The sequence below is a fragment of the Mustelus asterias genome, unplaced genomic scaffold (assembly GCF_964213995.1).
Source record: "Mustelus asterias unplaced genomic scaffold, sMusAst1.hap1.1 HAP1_SCAFFOLD_124, whole genome shotgun sequence".
NCBI classification, from domain to species: Eukaryota; Metazoa; Chordata; class Chondrichthyes; order Carcharhiniformes; family Triakidae; genus Mustelus; species Mustelus asterias.
Genome location: NW_027590162.1, coordinates 707,609 through 726,930, shown reverse-complemented (window position 1 = coordinate 726,930; position 19,322 = coordinate 707,609). Strand labels below are relative to the sequence as shown.

General features: G+C 44.4%; 3 non-coding genes across 3 annotated transcripts; all 3 read left to right on the top strand.

Annotated features, from left to right (window-relative positions):
* The first annotated feature begins 427 nt into the window (after positions 1 to 427).
* Positions 428 to 518, top strand: trnar-ucu (transfer RNA arginine (anticodon UCU)). The gene is given in 2 exon segments: positions 428 to 464; positions 483 to 518. It is a non-coding gene; the product is annotated as a tRNA-Arg (tRNA).
* An 8,767-nt stretch (positions 519 to 9,285) lies between these two features.
* trnad-guc (transfer RNA aspartic acid (anticodon GUC)) lies at positions 9,286 to 9,357 on the top strand. Its single transcript has one exon. It is a non-coding gene; the product is annotated as a tRNA-Asp (tRNA).
* Positions 9,358 to 11,218: 1,861 nt separating this feature from the next.
* trnar-ucg (transfer RNA arginine (anticodon UCG)) lies at positions 11,219 to 11,307 on the top strand. The gene is given in 2 exon segments: positions 11,219 to 11,255; positions 11,272 to 11,307. It is a non-coding gene; the product is annotated as a tRNA-Arg (tRNA).
* The last annotated feature ends 8,015 nt before the right edge of the window (positions 11,308 to 19,322 follow it).

The following is a 19,322-nucleotide window of genomic DNA, read 5'->3' as shown; positions in this document are numbered from 1 at the left end:
CCATTAATCATAAGTGTTGCCTCACCTGCTGAGCATTTGCAGCATTTTCTGTTTTTGCTTCGGATTTCCAACTTCCCGCTTTGCGTTGTGTTCTGTGTAGATATTTTACTGCAATTGATCCGCTCTGTGACAGATGGAGCAGAATGTGTCGCCCAACTATGAAGCCTGCGAGATTACACTCCAGGCTGTTGAAGAGAATGAGGAGGAGAGGAAGGGAGGATCATTCCGTCATGGACAGATTTCCTGTATAAAAGAGATATTTCCACAGTTGTTTTAACAGACATAAGATGTCCCAACATGACTTGCAATCAGCGACGTTCCTCCTAACTGTTACCGACGTTTTAAATACGAGATTTGTGAACTTATCAGTAGTTTCTACATTGTCAAGAATCCACATATGGACCTGTAAATTAATCTATTGGCACGTGGCTCTGTGGCGCAATGGATAGCGCGTTGGACTTCTAAATAAGGGCAAGTTAGCCATTCAAAGGCTGTGGGTTCGAGTCCCACCAGAGTCGGATTTTGGATCAGATTAGTAGCAAACGGTTTGCTTCTTCTTTGATGTGATTCAGTTTCGGCACCGACATTTTCTGCTCTGCCACCTTTCCGTGCTGTTCCTGTTTACTCGGCTCCCAGGAAAACCACTGACTCGAGAAGAAAACGCAAACCCCAGTGGCTTTCTTAAAGTGTGACACAACATTCGCTGGTTGCTTTAGAAGGAGTACCATAATTTTCAATTAGATATTTCGTTTCTTTTGGAAGATAAACAAGATAAAAAAACTCACACGCAGCAACAACTTATAAATAACTACAATCAATAAATAAATATCAGTGCACTGCAGCGTGGTGGTGTTATCTTGATGTGTCTGCTGCGCTTGCCCTGCTAGGCTGTCGTGGCCGTGGGTTTGGAAGGTGCTGGCAAAGGAGTCTTGCTGTGTTGCTGCAGTGCATCTTGTAGGTGGGGCACACTGCTGCCATTGTGTGTCGGTAGTGGAGGGAGTGAACGTTTATGCATAAGAAGCGAATGAAGTGGGATGTTTTGTGCTGGATAGTGCCAAACGTCTGGAGTGCTGTTCAAGTTTCATTCACCCAGGAAACCAGGTGATCCGGTTTCCTCCCAAAAGATGAGCAGGTTGGTGGATTGGCCATGCTAGATTACCCCTTGGTCCCCAAGGTGTTTGTATAGGCAGATTAGTGTGGTGCATGCGTGGCGCCGCGGGGAAAGGTCCTGGGTGCGATTCTCTGTCGGAGAGTCGGTACAGACTCGATGAGCAGAATGGTCTCCTTCAGCACTGTCGCGATTGTATGATTCTAAGGTCATTTGACTGTGTTAGAAATTCTCTGTGGGGAAAAAAATGGAAAGCTGTGTTTGTAGAACTTACACCATTGGGTTTATTGCAAAGTAAATGTTTTTTTTATTGCAACATGATGAAAATACTTGGATTTTGTAAATAAACAGTCGGGATATTCGTGGGGAGTCTCGAAATATGCTTTTGTTTCATCTTTGTAGACCATCCACTGTGAAGGGAAGATAATATTGCCGAGGAAGAAAACGGCATTGTGACTTGCACAATTGCAAATATCACGTGAAAGAAATCCAGGCTTAACTGGGATTTGAAGGCCAGACCACCTGTGTACGAGAAACGCGCTTTAAACAACTAAACCACACAGGCTCTCTGTAAGGTCAAATGCTGGAAAAACCTTCTCGATCTTGTGGTATTTGTGAAAACTAGTGATACTAACAGTGCATATGCACACTGATTTGAAACCAGGATATGCCTGCTACTACGCAGGCGCTTTAACCAACTTTGCCACAGAGCCTGACATTGCTACCCGTGGTACAGCGGAATGCTGGAAATATGTTCCAGATCTGGTGGTATTTGTGAAAAAAGAGATACGACCAGTACTGGAAAGTATCCGGGAAAATAGAGATAGTTCACATTTCAGATGCAGACCTTACACGGGAACGGCCGTTTCTCTCTCCACAGATGCGATGTGATCTCGGATAGATTATTAAAAGAAAAATAATTGAATCCTACAGCGGCCCATCGAAACTGCACAGATTTCCCTGCAAACCTTTCAAATCTGCCTTTCCCCGACAGTGAACAAGCACATCAGCGGGAATCGCACACATGACTCAGTGAAACTCTTCCGCTAAACATTGAGCGGTTTATCGTGAGCTGGTTCTATTTACTGTTTTCAGAAACACATCTGGTATAAAAGTAGCCGTGTTCGGGGTGTGATTCATGCACACAGTTTTCTGCTCTGAAGGCAGACAGGCCCCTTCTGTGGCGCGAGATGACTTTCATTAAATACTTCATTCATACGAGATATGTTTGTCGCTGACCCGGGAAGAATATATTCTCCAAATTAATCACCTTTGAGTAATTGGCGATGAATTCATTCTGGAGCCACTGCAGTTCATGTTGTGTGTGCGCGCACACACTGCTGTTCGGGAGGGATTTCTCGGATTGTGAACCATCGGAACGGCAATATGTTGCCAAGTCAGGATGATGTGCGTCTCGGAGTGGAACTTCGAGGTCGTCGTTGTTTCTCTGCATCTGCTGGCCTTGTGTTGCAAGGTGAGAGATTTCCCTGCGTTCGGATGGTGCCTCGCGAAGAAACAAATCGTGAACGCAGCGCCTTAGACCGCTCGGCCACCCAGACTATAGGCCAAAGTGTAAAATCTCTGCACAAATCGATTTGAATTCCATCTTTATTGTTATGACATTTAAAACTCTGTCTCCCCATTGACTGATTGACGGTAAACTGATCACTTATTTTAAGGTTCACGGACCAAGGTGAAGGTAAGACTCAGAGTTCCACAGGTTTAAGGGCTGAATATTCTTCATACAAATGAGAAACTCGAGCTGGCAATCGATTCAAATCAGGACACTAGCTTTGGGTAGTGGTTTGCCACCATGAAAACATGTGGTTTCAGAGGCTCCAAAACAGACGTCAGCTTCATTTGCGGCATTAGTGGCAGATTTTGCCTTTCCAGAATCGGTCGTTCCGCCATGAAAATTAGTGCCGGGCTAGGTGGAATGGTCATGTTAAATTGTCCATTAGTATCAAGAGTATTAGTGTGTTAAATACGTGGGGTTACTGGGATAGGGCCTGCATGGGATTGTTGTTGGCACAGGCTCGATGGGTCGAATGGCCTTCTGTACTGTAGATTTTCTGTGAAGTTCGGGGCCGCAATTTCACTTCTCTGAGAATATTGATGACTGTTCTCTGATTGCATTACAACTTCTAACCAGTTAATGCCTGTTTAAGAACTGGCCTTGAATAGGGCTGACATTGAAACGGTTCATATTGAATTAGTTACAGCAAATTGATTATTTAAAAGGTGTTAATACAATGCTTTTAGAGACTGTCATAGATTTGTTCAGTAATTTTATGAATCTATTTGGAGCGGGTGCAGTTGGTCAGGATATTGCTTGGCCAGCTCCGCGGCACCAGTAGCTCCATTCCTGTCCAGATGTCTTGACGCAAACAGTAAATCCAATTTATTATTCACTGCTGCCATCTCTGGCTGAACGCGAGTTGTGCAACAAGGTCGCGATTCATTCAGAACCCTTTTGGATTGGAGTGAAATCACATCAACATGGTTCTTGCCGACGAAAATGACTGCAAAACATGATATTAATCAAATTCCATGTTCCAGAGATCTGCTTTCTGATTGGGCGATCCTGCTCACCCCGATCTATGGAAAATGTAAGACTCCCAGAAATGCAATGTCGGCTATTGGATTCCATAATCTCTGATTTCTATGCCACTTCGTTGCTTGTTTGTTCATTCCGTAAATACAGAGGGAGTGGCAGAGTCAGGTGAGCGATGGTGGTGCAGTGGTGACTGTGCGAGCATTTGACCGAGTGCCAGTTCCTGACCATCACAGTGGTGACTGATTTAAGTAGCAATCGCATTCAGAACAGAAGCGGGTCACTCCTAAAACTAAATTCACTGAATATTCTTAGTATCAATGAGTTACGAACGGAAAATCCAGCTGCAATTTGCTTCAATGTTTCAATGCAACAACAGGCCTCAATCCATGAGTTCTCAGTCAGAAACAACAGTAAAAAAGGTAAGTTAAACAGTCCGGAAATACGATGCAAGCCAAGTTCAGTTTCCAAACTGTGCTATGGACACGCCTGGTGTGTGATGAAATCAGCAACTCAGGTAGTTCTGTAATTATATCTAATGAAAATGACGAGTCCTGCAGTAGAGCAAGTGATAGTGATATAGTGGTGAGCATAGCTCCCTTCCAAACAGTTGGCCCGTGTTCGATTCCCGTCTTTTGCATTGATCATTTATTAAGAACTTTATCCACTGTCTCTTGCGTTTCAAAGCATGTGGGCACAAACAGTTCGACTCAATATTTGCCGCTCATGAAATGAAATTGATTTAAATGTTTCAATTTTATTTTTTTCGGACGTTAAATTCGGCTTCAATTTCTATATACTGAAGAAAAATATTGAAATAAACTAAAAGTCTCTCAACTAATAAATGAATTCTCAATCAAAGAACAAAGAACAAATAACAAAGAACAGTACAGCACAGGAAACAGGCCCTTCGGCCATCCAAGCCTGTGCCGCTCCATGGTCCAACTAGACCAATCGTTTGTATCCCTCCATTCCCAGGCTGCTCATGTGACTATTAAGGTAAGTCTTAAACGATGTCAGCGTGCCTGCCTCCACCACCCTACTTGGCAGCGCATTCCAGGCCCCCACCACCCTCTGTGTAAAAAACATCCCTCTAATATCTGAGTTATACTTCGCCCCTCTCACCCTGGGCCCGTGACCCCTCGTGAACGTCACTTCTGATCGGGGAAAAAGCTTCCCACCATTCATCCTATCTATCCCCTTCATAATCTTGTACACCTCTATTAGATCTCCCCTCATTCTCCGTCTTTCCAGGGAGAACAACCCCAGTTTACCCAATCTCTCCTCATAGCTAAGACCCTCCATACCAGGCAACATCCTGGTAAACCTTCTCTGCACTTTCTCTAACGCCTCCACGTCCTTCTGGTAGTGCGGCGACCAGAACTGGACGCAGTACTCCAAATGTGGCCTAACCAGCGTTCTATACAGCTGCATCATCAGACTCCAGCTTTTATACTCTATACCCCGTCCTATAAAGGCAAGCATACCATATGCCTTCTTCACCACCTTCTCCACCTGTGTTGCCACCTTCAAGGATTTGTGGACTTGCACACCTAGGTCCCTCTGTGTTTCTATACTCCTGATGACTCTGCCATTTATTGTATAACTCATCCCAACATTATTTCTTCCAAAATGCATCACTTCACATTTATCCGGATTAAACTCCATCTGCCACCTCTCCGCCCAATTTTCCAGCCTATCTATATCCTGCTGTATTGCCCGACAATGCTCTTCGCTATCCGCAAGTCCAGCCATCTTCGTGTCATCCGCAAACTTGCTGATTACACCATTTACACCTTCTTCCAAATCATTTATATATATCACAAATAGCAGAGGTCCCAGTACAGAGTCCTGCGGAACACCACTGGTCACCGACCTCCAGCCGGAAAAAGATCCTTCGACCACTACCCTCTGTCTCCTATGGCCAAGCCAGTTCTCCACCCATCTAGACACTTCTCCTTGTATCCCATGAGCCTTAACCTTCTTAACCAACCTGCCATGTGGGACTTTCAAAGAAAAAGATACCAAAAAGAGGGAGACGAACAGATTTCAGCTCAGACACTGCTCTGCATAATCTAGCTGCCTATTGAAGTTACTACAAATATTTCTGATTTGGGTAAATCATTCTAACAGGCAAACCTCTGTCGTGGCCGAGCAGTTGAGGTGTTGATCTCGACACCCAGTACGGATTCCACGCGCAGGGCAGAAACGTGTTCGCAGCGGTTCCCTTTGAAATGTTTAATTAGTTCTTCCAGGGCAGCCCATGAGAATGAATCGTAATTTTCAGTGGTCTTTTTTCTATAAAGATCTGGATCTGTGCTGTGGGCCGGGAGCAGGAAGTTGGTATTGCAATGGGCACCAGTGTGTTCTCACCTAGCATCTACAAGATGGGCCGAATGGCTTCTGTGCTGTAAATTCCATGAGAAAAATCATGGCGTGAGAGGAAAGAAACATAGCAGCAAAAGAGCAAAACGTGGTCTCATGTCAGAGTAAGATTCTTATGTAATGGCACATAAAACATAAGAAAAGCAAGTCACCAGAATACGTTGAATAAATGAGAATTTCAAAATGCTGCTTCGATTATATGACATCGTGTTCATTCAAACAAATTGCAACAAGCTGGGCGTCCGGTATTCCTAGTGAGAACAGTTTGTGAATGGAAGGAGCAGGTGAAACGTAGGGAGGAATAGTCATTGGAACGTTAGTGAAAGAGGTTTTTGAGAACAATAAGACATCAGTGGAAATTCCAAGTTAGAATTGATTTCAAAATTTCTGGATTAAATGGCCACTTTGCCAAGGATTCTAAACACGAGCGATAAATTGGTGGAATATATTCAGAGATTAGAGAATTTTGCAAACAAATCGATGTTTCTTTTAAAAATCGTCCAATAATTGGGGCCAGCACTAATATTTGCGGACGTGGAGTGAATTCTACCATGGCAGCTGGTGAAATTTAAATTCACTGATTTGATCAATCTGGAATTGAAAAACTGGTCTCAGTAATGGCCGCCTTGAAACTACCGTCGATTGTTATAAAACTTCATCTGGTTCACCAGTGCACTTTAGATAAATAAGTCTGCCCGCCTTGCCTGGTCTGGCGTACATCTGTCTCCAGACACAGAGCAATGTGGGTGACTCTTACTTGCCCTCTGAAGTGGCCGAGTAAGCCACTCTCAGTTGAAGGGCAATTAGGGAAAGGCAACAAATGTTGGTCCTGCAAGTGACACCCATAGCCCATAAAAAGTAGTGTCACTGAGAACAAAGGAAAGACCTGGTAAAGTTTTGACTGCTTGCATCTTTCTTTTCTTATAATGACAAGGCTGAGGGGTGGCCTGATGCTGGGCTTTAAATTATTGGAAGATTTTGAAAAATATCATTTCGATAAAATGGACCAGAGAAGGGCAGAGAATAATGTATCTTACCCTCTCATACGTGTCGTTGATAGTTGGTATATACCTGGACTGCGTGAGGACGGATAATGGAACACATCACACCAACAATTCTGATCTATTTCCCTATTCGCTCAACAGATGATCTGCTCGCACTCGTGTTGATGTGGAAGTGCCGGCGTTGAAAAGGTGGACACAATAAGAATTCTCACAACACCAGGTTAAAGCTGGAATCACGAGCTTTAGGAGAGCTGCTCTTTCATCAGATGAGTTGAGGGAGGTTGACAAACACGACATCGATAGACACAAACACAATAGTACGATAATTACAGATTGGAGTGTGAACAATGGTTAGAATGCGAGACTTTTCAGGGAATCAATTCGTTAAAGACATAGAGAGCAAGGGTGGAGAGAGGGATAATCACCGGTTAAAGAGGTGTGAATTCTCTCAGATCAGGAGAGTATGAAGGATTTTTCAAATTCAGAGTGTATGGTGAGGGTTGTGTGTCCTGTGGCTTGAATCCAAGATCCCAGTTGAGGCTTTCCTCATGCATGTGGAACTTGCCTGTCTGTTTCTGCTCGGCGATTCTGCTTTGTCGTGTGTCCTGAAGACAACCGAAGATCGGAGGCTGAGTGCCCTTGACTGCGGAAGTGGTGCCCGATTGGAAGACAATACTGCAGCTTGGTGAGGCTGCACGCACTTTCCGATGGTCCAGTGATTAGGATTCGGCACTTTCACCGCCGTGGCCTGTGTTCGATTCCCAGTCAGGCAAGTTACTTTCCATTCCCAAAACAAAGGAACTTCTTCCCAAAAGAAATTAGGCATGTCAGCTATGACTCTCACCAACGTTTACAGATGCAACAAAGAAGCATTTTTTCTGATTCTATCACAGTTTGGTACGGATCCTGCTCTGCCGAATGCCGCAAGGAACTACAACATGTTATGAATGTAGCCCAATCCATCACGCAAAACAGCCTCCCATCAATTGACTCTGTCGACACTTATCGCTGCCTCGGCAAAACAGCCAACATAATTAAGGACCCCACGCACCTCGGACATTCTTTCTTCCACCTTCTTCAGTCGGGAAAAAAGATACCTAAGCCAGAGATCCCGTACCAACCGACTCAAGAACAGCTTCTTCCCTGCTGCTGTCAGATTTCTGAATGGACTTGCCTTGCATTAAGTTGATCTTTCTCTACACCCTATCTATGACTGTAACACTACATTCTGCACTCTCTCGTTTCCTTCCCTATGAACGGAATGTTTTGTCTGTAGAGCGCACAAGAAGCAATAATTTTCACTGTATGGCTGATACATGTGACAAAAATAAATCAAATCAAATCAATTCAAATGAAACAACTGATCAGATCACATCAGACTCTGGCGAAAAGCTTGCGTTTGCGCTGCAGGGATTACGTGGTTCTATGTTGCAGACACTGCTTGGAAATCTGTTTTGTTTTCGAATCCGTGGCCGAACCATGGACAGTAGAGCTTTATTTGAGCTTCTTAAAATTATCATCGGAGACACAGAATAATTAATTACAACTTCATGAGTTCAGAATCGGGTTGGAAACTTGATTCATTTTCCAGTGGCTCACAGAGATATGCCCTGATAAGATTTTAACTGAGGCAGCTTTGAACAAATGAAACAATATCAAACAACTGATGAGACGGTAAAAGCCACAGAAATAATCTTTCCACGATTATGTGAGATTGGGGATGATAATTTCCGTTTTTGCTCAATCCGCACCTACCTCGGGCAAGACAGAAGACAATAGAATTAAAGAAAAGCATCTGAGCTGTAAAGCACTTTGGAAGTTCCAGCGGGTTGAAGAAAAAGACGTTTTTAGAGACAAGATAAAAGCAAAATACTTCCGATGCTGGAATCTGAAACAACAAATATCTCAGCATGTCTGACAGCATCTGTGGAGAGAGACCAGCTGAGATTGTCCAGCATGTTCAGGTTTCAAGACACGCCGTCTTTCCTCCAGAATTAATAAGAACATGCAGTTTGAAATGAACGGCAAACGCGCCTTTCTGTCTCCATCTGATTCTTGTTTTTTTCATGCATCCATCTCATTCTCTTTCCTGGTAATCCAAAAGTCGGTTGGTTAAAACCGCTTTTTGCTGCATTCAATGGTCCTCCGAATTGCGGAAAAGAACTGATCTCGTCAGAACTCAGTTGTCGCTCTGAAGGTGTAAGTGGCAAGTGTACAATATGCAAATCATCATTTCCTCGTTAGTATAGTGGTTAGTATCCCCGCCTGTCACGCGGGAGACCGGGGTTCAATTCCCCGACGAGGAGTTTATCGCATTTTTGTTATGTCAAGTTGTTGTTGAACAACCTGTGTTGCTCTCTGGCTTTGAAAATATAAAATAAAGACTGTCAAGGAAAGAAGCACTCAAAAATGCAAATCCTTACATTTTTACGGACACGTTTCGTGACCTGAGATCAACGTTCGTTCAATTCATCGGCATTTTGGCTCACATTTGATGTGGCGATACCAATGTTTGGGTGGGGTCCTTGAAGGTGGCAGATCATCTTGAGAGAGCAGTTAATGAAGCAAATATTTTCCTAAGTTGTCTGAATAGTCGATTGGATACATGCGTATGGAGGTCATGTTGAGCTTTTAAATACCCCAGATAGGCCTGATCTTGAGTACTGCAACCGCTTCTGGGCACCACATTTGACGAAGGTTGTGAAGGCATTGGAGAAGGTATTTGGACACAGCGTTTGATAGGCTTGAGGGGTGAATAGTCCAGCACCATTCAATATACCCACCTTTATAATCCCATGAGAAACTCGAGCTCGCAATTTCAGCAGTTGTTTGAAAAAAAGTTCCATCAACGAATGTAGACAGGCAGGAGGAGATACCTGTACCTCAATGATCAGACAACGTGGGAAATGACTTTTGTGTTCCGATGGTCAGTGTTCTGTGTGAAGCTGGGAGGGGTTTGACTTTTCCAATTAATTTGTAACCCTTCAGTTAGTTCTTTATGGAGCTGTTTCAAGGGGCGTTTCCGAGTCAGGAATGTTGGAAATGATCTTTAGTTTTCTGAATGTTACAAACCAAAGTCTCATCTGCTTCTCAGGAGGAATGCTCAGTGAGCTGGGGCAGGTCGAACAATTTCCTGTCCTTCCTTTGATTATCTCCAGGCTTGTGGGTAAGGTGCTTGTTGACAGGTGCAGTATTGCAGTGAGGAAAAAGAAAAAGAGAATGGGACAAAGTCACAAACTTGTTCGGCTGCAGGTTTTACTGAATGGAGTTTGTGTTTTTCACTTGGTGAGGGTCACTGACTGCATGTGATTGTGGAGTAGGCAGAGGATGGTGACACATGTCAGTGAACAGCCAAGTCTGAGGATAATAGCGAGAGTCATGCAATACAGAAGAGGCGCCTCAACTCATCAAGTCTGCACCGAGAAACCTACATTAAATCTACACCAATCCTACTTTCCAATACGTGGCCCATAGTCCTGAAAATTATGACATTTCAAGTGTTCATCCACATACTTTGTAAACTTAGTGACATTTTCCTGCCTCTACTATCTTCCCAGGCATTGCAATCCAGACTCTCACCAAGCATTGGATGAAAAAAATGTGTCCCTCAAATCCCCTCTAAACCTCCTGTCCCTCAACTTAAAATACTACCCCTTGTTATCAACACTGAAATTGAGAGGAACAGCTGCTTCCTATCCACCTTGTCCATAACCCTCATAATCTTATACACCTCATCAAGTCTCCCCTCAGCCTTCCTTGCTCTAAAGAAAACAACCCGAGCCTAAATAGTTTCCCTTCCAGTCAACATCCAGGTGAATGGCCTCTTCACCCTCTCCAGTGCAATCATATGCTTCCTATAGTGATTTGACCAGAACTGCAATCAGTACTTCAATTGTGGCCTCAGCAAATTTTTGTACAGCTCCAACATTGCCTTGCTGCTCTTGTAATCATACACTAATGCTCCATTCCTCACGCTCCATGTATCTTCACGACTCACAGAGTAAAAGGCTATTTCGATGTCGAAAAATATTACGTACGTTGCTGGAGCATTCCCTTGTATTTTCTGGGACCTGGGAATCTGTGGATCATCTTCGAATCGAATGAAAAATATCATTGTCACTGTACTTACTCACACGATGCTAACGTCAGCGGCGGTGACCATCAGTTGACCGCGTGGCCTAATGGATAAGGCGTCTGACTTCGGTATTTCTCATGGTGGCATCAGAAGATTGCAGGTTCGAATCCTGTCGCGGTTGCTTTATATAGAAATCTGGTGCATCTTCCTGGGAACCTCGTTCTTTCGTGTCAGATGAAGTCCACTTTTGCTTCCAAACATTGCAGCGCTCTTTCTCAGAATACATTTCCTTGTTATCTTGTCAATTAAATTCAGACTCATGCTAATAATTTTACCTCCGAACAATTCCACAGTATCTGTTTGAATTGGATAAATTATTGATTTTCTCAACTCGAAGCAAATGCTTTGTTTCAATCGGTTTAATGAAATTCTGTGGAGGGAATTCTAATCTGCTCGGAAGAGGTTTAATAATGAGCTGAATGAACTGATTTTGTTTACAGGGATGAAAGATCATGCCACTGGACTGGTAATCCAGAGGCCCGTACTAATGTTTGGGGACACGGAGTAAATCCCAACAAATTTAAATTCCCTGATTTAATACATAGAAACATGGATAGAAAACTGAAACAGGAGTAGGCCATTCAGCCAATCTATGTCTGGAATTGAAAGCAAGTCTCTGTAATGGCGGCCTTGAAAGTCCCGACGGCTGTTTTTCCACAGAAAACATCTTCACAGAAGGAACACACCTACACAACAGGGAAGAATGTGATACAACCACAGTGAAGATCTGTCAACGGCAGATCCCAGTTTCACAACAGAGAGAACAGCGACACAGCAGAGAGCACAGTTACGCAAAAGGAAATGCATTTCAAAACAGGGCCTATCTTTGTGGAACAAAAAACCCCGTTTCATACATAATCATTTTTTCCATCTCGGTAGCTTGCTGGTTTGCTCGGAATATTTTCTGTCTGTCATTGTGTGTGTGTCCTGACAGTCTCTTATTGAGTTTCTGTGTGTCTTTCTCTGTCTGTTACAGTCGGCGTGATGTTACGTGTTATTGTCCAGCCAGGGTGATCCTCCCAACACGTGAGTCTTATTTGAAATAAAAATACAATGAATAGTTTCCTCTCTCCCACGCAGTAGGAATAGGCAGGACGCGGGTGACATTCCGGAGCAGACTGGCAAAGCGGAAGGGCACTGGACCGATAACCCAGCGATCGCTGGATTGAAACCATCCTCTTGCTGTCATATTCTCGCTCACATCAAATAGAAACATTCGGCTGCTGCCCAATTTCCTCAACCGCTTGGTCGAAAACAGATTGTGATAAATGAAATTCAGTCTCATTATCCTTACTCTTTGCCTCATGTGGACGGTACGGTAGCAGAGTGGTTAGAACTGCTGCTTCCTAGCTCCTGGGATCTGGGTTCAATTCGCAGCTTGGGTCACTGTCTGTGTGGAGTTTGCACATTCTTCTCGTGTCTGCGTGCGTTTCCTCCCACAGTCCAAAGATGTGCGGGTTAGGTTGATTGGCCATGCTAAAATTGCCCTTCAATGTCCTGAGATGCTTCGCTTAGAGGGGTTTGCGGGTAAATAATTAGGGATATGGGGGTAGGGCCTGGGTGGGATTGTGGTCGCTGCAGACTCGATGGCCTCGAATGGCTTCTTTCTGCACTGTAGGGGTTCTTTCTTTCTATGTGGCTGGACAGCTTATTCAGCCAAAAGCTCGCTGTCAATTCTTGTATCGATTGGGATTTTTCATGAAGGCCACGGCTTCTCAGCCTTGCTCCTCGCCTGAGGTGTGACTCCTTCGTTTAAATTACCACCAGTTAGCTATCCCCTTTCATGACACCGAGAAACATTTGGAACTGTGTACCTTGCCTTAACTTTACAAGCAATGTACGAAGCAAATCCCTGACACGTTGTTCAAATGTAAAAGTGTGCAAACAAGTACTGAGCATGAGAACCGGAAGTATCCCTAAAATTTCATTCCTATCACAGTTTTGAGACTTTTCATTTCTGGAACAATCAACAAATGCAAAATCCAAAGACTGATGCAGAAAGGCTCCACGAGCCTGACGTGATTTAAACCCACAACCATTCTGATATCGAGTTAGACGCGCTACCTTTGCACCACAAGCTCACAGCATTTGGCGACATTTTACATCTGGTGAGTTCGGTGAGGGACAGGGACCAGTGAAGGGAACTGCCTCCCTCTATACTTTCTCGGGATTCACATCGAATGAAAGAGTAAGAGCGAACCAAAATTAATGGGAAAGTACAGAAACAACATTATCCTGCAGGAGAAATGTGTTCTTTGTCCCATGTGTTAAAATCACAAGAGGTGATCAGAAAGGTTATCATTGCATGATGAGATGGCCGAGTGGTTAAGGCGATGGACTGCTAATCTATTGTGCTCTGCACGCGTGGGTTCGAGTTCCTTCCTCGTTGATGATCCATTTTCTCTGCCCCTTCATTGAAGGGAAACTGATGTTTCGTTGTTATTTTGAGATTCACAGAACCAAGATGAAGTTTGGACACAAGATGAAGTTTGGACAGGCTTGAGGGGTGAATATTCGAACACAAATCCATATTCCAGATTCTAATCCATGATCTGGAGTTTGACTCCTATCTTGGCTGAACCCACTCCCTGATTGCCGAGTAAAATGCTCAGCCCAGAGTTCAAATAAACATTCTCACGCGTTGCCTTAAAGGTCACTGTCCAAACAGACTAACTCATGGCACCACGGCTGGGCACCAGAACATCTCGTGCGGGCAGCGAATAAGCCAATCAAACCTGAAATATGATTAAGTGTTCGAAACGTTCCTTCCACCCGAAGCTTTAACTGATCACAAGGTTCAATTATTCCCTCGTAATACGGCTTCATCATTAGTCAGAGATAATAGTCTTTTGACCGCGGTGCCTCGCAGGAAACTGCTTTCAGCCAAAGTGAACAATAGTCCTTAAAAGCAATAACAATCCATTCAAAATTTCCGCATATGTGTTGAACAATCATAATCGCTCGTTTGAATCAATTATTGAATCTCATACGTGTAACTTGCTCCTTGTTAGCTCATAAACGTATTTTTAAAAAAGTCATTTAACTGAATGCTGCTCGTTCTACCAGTGCCTTCATGTTGACGCTGATTCAATTCCGGCCTCGGATCACTGTCTGTGTGGAGTTTGCACTTTCTCCCCATGCTGTGGTATCCTCCCACAGTGCAAAGGTCTGCGGGTTAGGTTGATTGGCCATGCTAAATTGACCCGAATGTCAGTGGGTTAATCGGGAGAATTGGTGGGGTTACGGGATTAGGGCCTGGGTGGGATTGCGGTCGGTGCAGAGTCGATGGATCAAATGGCCTCCTCTGTATTCTAGGAATTCTATGATACAGAGGCCGCTGGCTGGACATTTGCTGCCGCTCAGCCCGGTGTCTGAGAGGCCCCGGGTAATCCCCGCCTTCTCTATCGGCCTATTCTCTGATCAAAGTCACGTCCCTGTTATTCAATGGACACTCGGCGCTAACTGAGTGACATCTGCTTTGTCCAATCAGGATTCCCGTTTGAAATGTGAGGGAACAATGAAAATGACGCTACATATTCTGACAAATAGCAGAGCGATTTGCTCAGCTCTACACACGCCCACATTACAATTGACATCAACTTCAGCCAATTGAACCAGGTTACTGCAAGGCTTATCCTTGATCCTTCATCATGCGGCGCTGTTCGGCGACTCCCTCCGTGTCATCCCCAGCCGAGCGTCATTGCGTCATATAATTCGAACCGGGGCTGAAACCAATGAGAAATCAGAGAGCTGACGACGGGTAAACAAATCTTCAAGCGCAATCGCGGTGAGAATTACAGGTGTACAACTATAACTCTTGATTGTACTTGATTTCACAGTAATTTCACAGTAACTTCATTGAAGTGTTCATATAAGCTTTATTTGTGACTTACAAATAAACGTTCAACTTTAAAACGGAAACAGGACTGGCGAAAGTCAGAGTGTGAAAAAGATAAATCCCACGGGAAAAGGAGGAAGTCAATGAAGGGAAGGCGATAAAAGTGGAGGATGAACGAACGAAGAAAGAGGCAGAGAGGGCATTCCAGACCCGAGGCCCTCAAGGCAGGGCCAACACTGGGGGAGCGAAACGAATCAGTGATGCTCAAAAGGTCTGAATTAGAGTAACTCAGATGTTTCAGAGGGTTGATGGGCTTGAGGTGATTACAGAAAGCGAGAGCTGAGGACATGGAGGGACTTGAAGACTCGGATGAGAATTTTAAGATTGAGACATTGCTTAACCACGAGTCAGTGTTTGTCAGTGAGGATACAGTTGATGGTTCACGGTTTGTGGAGTGAATTCTGATATGTGAAATAGATTATTGGATGAGTTTTACTTTCTGGACACAGCAGCACAATGTATCAGATCAGGAGTAGACTTCCTCAGGTTCCTATTAAAGGTTTCAAGGAGTTGTACGAGGCAAGTGTTTTACACAGAGGGTGGTGGGTGCCTGGAACTCGCTACCGGGGAGGTCGTGGAAGCAGGTACGATAGTGAGTTTTAAGGGGTGTCTGGACAAATACATGACGAGGATGGGAAAAGAGGGATATGGTCCCTGGAAGGGTAGAGGTTTTTAGATCAGTCGGTGCAGGCTTGGAGGGCCGAAGGGACTGTTCCTGTGCTGTAATTTGCTTTGTTCTTTGCTCTTTAGACCATATTGCCCCTCAAGCCTGCTCCAACATTCAATGAAACAATGTTTTAAATTCCCAAACCACTGAATTTTTACGGTGTAGTAGGACTCCATTTGGCCCATCGAATCCATATTGGCTCATTTAAAGAGCATTTTACTTCATCCCACTCCCATGGTTTAGAGGGTGACGCAGTGATTAGCACAGCTGTCTCACGGCACGAGGGACGTGGGTTCGGTTGTGCCCTTGGGTGGGAGTCTGTGTGGAGTTCGAATTCCCCCCCCCCCCTTGTCTGCGTGGGTTTTCTCTGGATGCTCCAGTTTCCTCCCACAGGAGAGATTAAATGCAATTTTGGTGAAAGGCTACACAAAACAGTCAAAGAACAACTGATGATACCAATGGCTCCCATATTTACCGTGCTAATCGCCCTGAGACGACGGGGCAATTTAGCACGGCCAAACCAGCCAACACGGCACTTATTTCCAAGGCTGACCTGCCGATTCTGGAAAATTAAAAATGTGCAAATGAAGCTGACGTTTCCTTTGGAGCTTCTGAAACCACATATTTTCATGGAGGCAATCTCCTGTCCAAAGCTGGTGTCCTGATTTGAATCGATTGTCAGCTCGAATTTCTCATTGGATTAGGAAGATAGGAACATGGCATGGTGCTGGACTATTCGCCCCTCAAGCCTGTCGAAGTCTGTGTCGTTACTTTATCTTTGTTCCGTGAACCGCAAAACACGAAACGAATCATCGGTTCAACTTCCATAAATGGTTCAAAATGGAGACAGAGAAAACGCATCAACGATTAGAATGGGATTTGAACCCACGCGTGCAAAACACAACGCATTAGTAGTCCACCGCCTTAACCATGCGGCAGCCTTCTCAAACATGGGCTTTTGCCCAATCGATCTCGTGTGTTGTTAACACCCGTAATAAAAAACATTTTCCTCCCGCAGAATAATGTGGTGTTTCTACTCTCTTGTTAATCTTGGTTCGTTGTTGCTCCTCGATTCAATGTTTATCCACAGAAAATGAAGAGGGGGACAATTAGCCTATCAGTATCCGAGATGCTTTAGAATTCACCGAACATAAAACAGATGTAAAATCATGGAAGTACGTGAGCCGGTGGCGCAACGGTGGCGCGTCTGACTCCAGATCAGCAGGGTGCGTGTTCAAATCACGTCAGGCTCACAGTTTCTGTTTGTATTTTGGTGAAGTTGATTGTTTGCAAATGTCCCCGATATGATGAATTTCAAAACTGTGGTCGATAGAAATGAAGTTGTTGGCGATTCTTCTGGTTCACATGCTCAGTTTGTGTATTTTTTTTGCACAGGTTTATATCTGAACAAATGGCCGCATAAATGCGATGCTGCCATTGCTTATAAAATTAAAGAAACGGTCCCAATCCCAGATGTTTCATCAAAGTGGGAACTTTCTGCTGGTGATTTAACCGAATAATTCATACCTCAGGTGAGGAGCAAAGCGAAGAGGGCAGAGCCTTCATGAATAATCTCAACCGAAACAGGAATCGAACCAGAGATATTGGCTGCATAAATTGTCCAGGCAACTGAGACAAATGAACTGTGCCACTGTGATATTCTCACAAACGTCGAGCAAGATAATGAAGCAAATTTGCTGCAGGGAAAACCCAGATATCCCTTTTTTCTGAACGTGAGCAAAAACACAACAGCAGAGAATGGTTTAGATCCATAAACCACTGGGTTTTGGGGCCAGCACGCTTCCGCTGCGCCACTTTGCTTCGCAGGTCCGTTGTTTCCTGAAAATTACTGTTGCGCGGAAGCCAGGAATCTATTCACTGTCTCTTTTTATTTCAAACAAGAAATGTTGCCCAGCAAACCAGAAAGAGACTAATGTGGAAAAATTGATTATTCATGATAAGTTATTTTTTGTTACACAAAGAAATCCCTGTTTTGAATTGTATTCCCTGCTGTGTAACTGTTCCCTGTTGTGGAACTGGGACTCGTTATTCATGTAAATTGAGTCTGTGTCTTTATAAGTTCTGTTTGTGAACAGAATTCCCACTCACCTGAAGAAGGGGCTTAGAGCCTCGAAAGCTTGTGTGGCTTTTGCTACCAAATAAACCTGTTGGACTTTAACCTGGTGTTGTTAAACTTCTTACTGTGTTTACCCCAGTCCAACGCCGGCATCTCCACATCACCCTGCCTTTGACAGATCTTCACTGCGTTTGTGTCAATTTCTTCCCTGTTGTGCAAATATGTTCCCAGTTGTGTAACAAAGAATAAAGAACAAAGAACAATACAGCGCAGGAGCAGGCCATTCGGCCCTCCAAGCCCACGCCGCTCCCTGGACCAAACTAGACCATTCTTTTGTATCCCTCCATTCCCACTCCGTTCATGTGGTTATCTAGATAAGTCTTAAACGTTCCCAGTGTGTCCACCTCCAAAACCCTCTGTGTAAAATACGACCTTCTGATATCCCCCCCCCCGCCCCCACCCCGCCCTCCCCCTCCCCCACCCCGCCCTCCCCCCCCCCCCCCCCCCCCACCCTCACCTTGAACCTATGGCCCCTCGTGAACGTCACTTCCGACCTGGTAAAAAGCTTCCCACCGTTCACCCTATCTATGCCTTTCATAATTTTATACACCTCTATGAGGTCACCCCTCATCCTTCGTCTTTCCAGTGAGAACAACCCCAGTTTACCCAATCTCTCCTCATAACTAAGCCCTTCCATACCAGACAACATCCTGGTAAACCTCCTCTGCACTCGCTCTAAAGCCTCCACGTACTTCTGGTCGTGTGCGAATGCTTTTTCTGCTGCAGAACGAATGGTTTTTCTGCTGCATCTGTCTGTATTCAGACTGTGCTTTGCCTTATCTGGTGCTCAATGAGGGATCTTTCTGATTCTGAAGACGGGAATGGGTTAATGAGCTTTGTCACACTTCAGCATTAAGACCCGAACTCTGTGATTTTGTTGAGAACACTGCAGAGTTCATGTTTTCGTCAGAGTTCGGTGTTTTTCATGTCTGTGCCAGATAAGAGGAACAGCTATTCTTGCTGTCTCCACTTGTTATCAAGAAATGCGATTAACGCAGCTCGAAATCTACCTGTTGTCTACCTGGATTTCAGCAAGGCCTTTGACAAGGTTCCTCATGGGAGGTTAGTTCGGAAGGTTCAGTCGCTAGGTATACATGGGGAGGGAGTAAATTGGATAAGACACTGGCTCAATGGAAGAAGCCAGAGAGTGGTTGTGGAGGATTGCTTCTCTGAGTGGAGGCCTGTGACTAGTGGTGTGCCGCAGGGATCGGTGTTGGGTCCATTGTTGTTTGTCATCTATATCAATGATCTGGATGATAATGTGGTAAATTGGATCAGCAAGTTTGCTGATGATACAAAGATTGGAGGTGTAGTGGACAGTGAGGAAGGTTTTCAAAGCTTGCAGAGGGATTTGGACCAACTAGAAAAATGGGCTGAAAAATGGCAAATGGAATTTAACGCAGACAAGTGTGAGATATTGCACTTTGGAAGGAC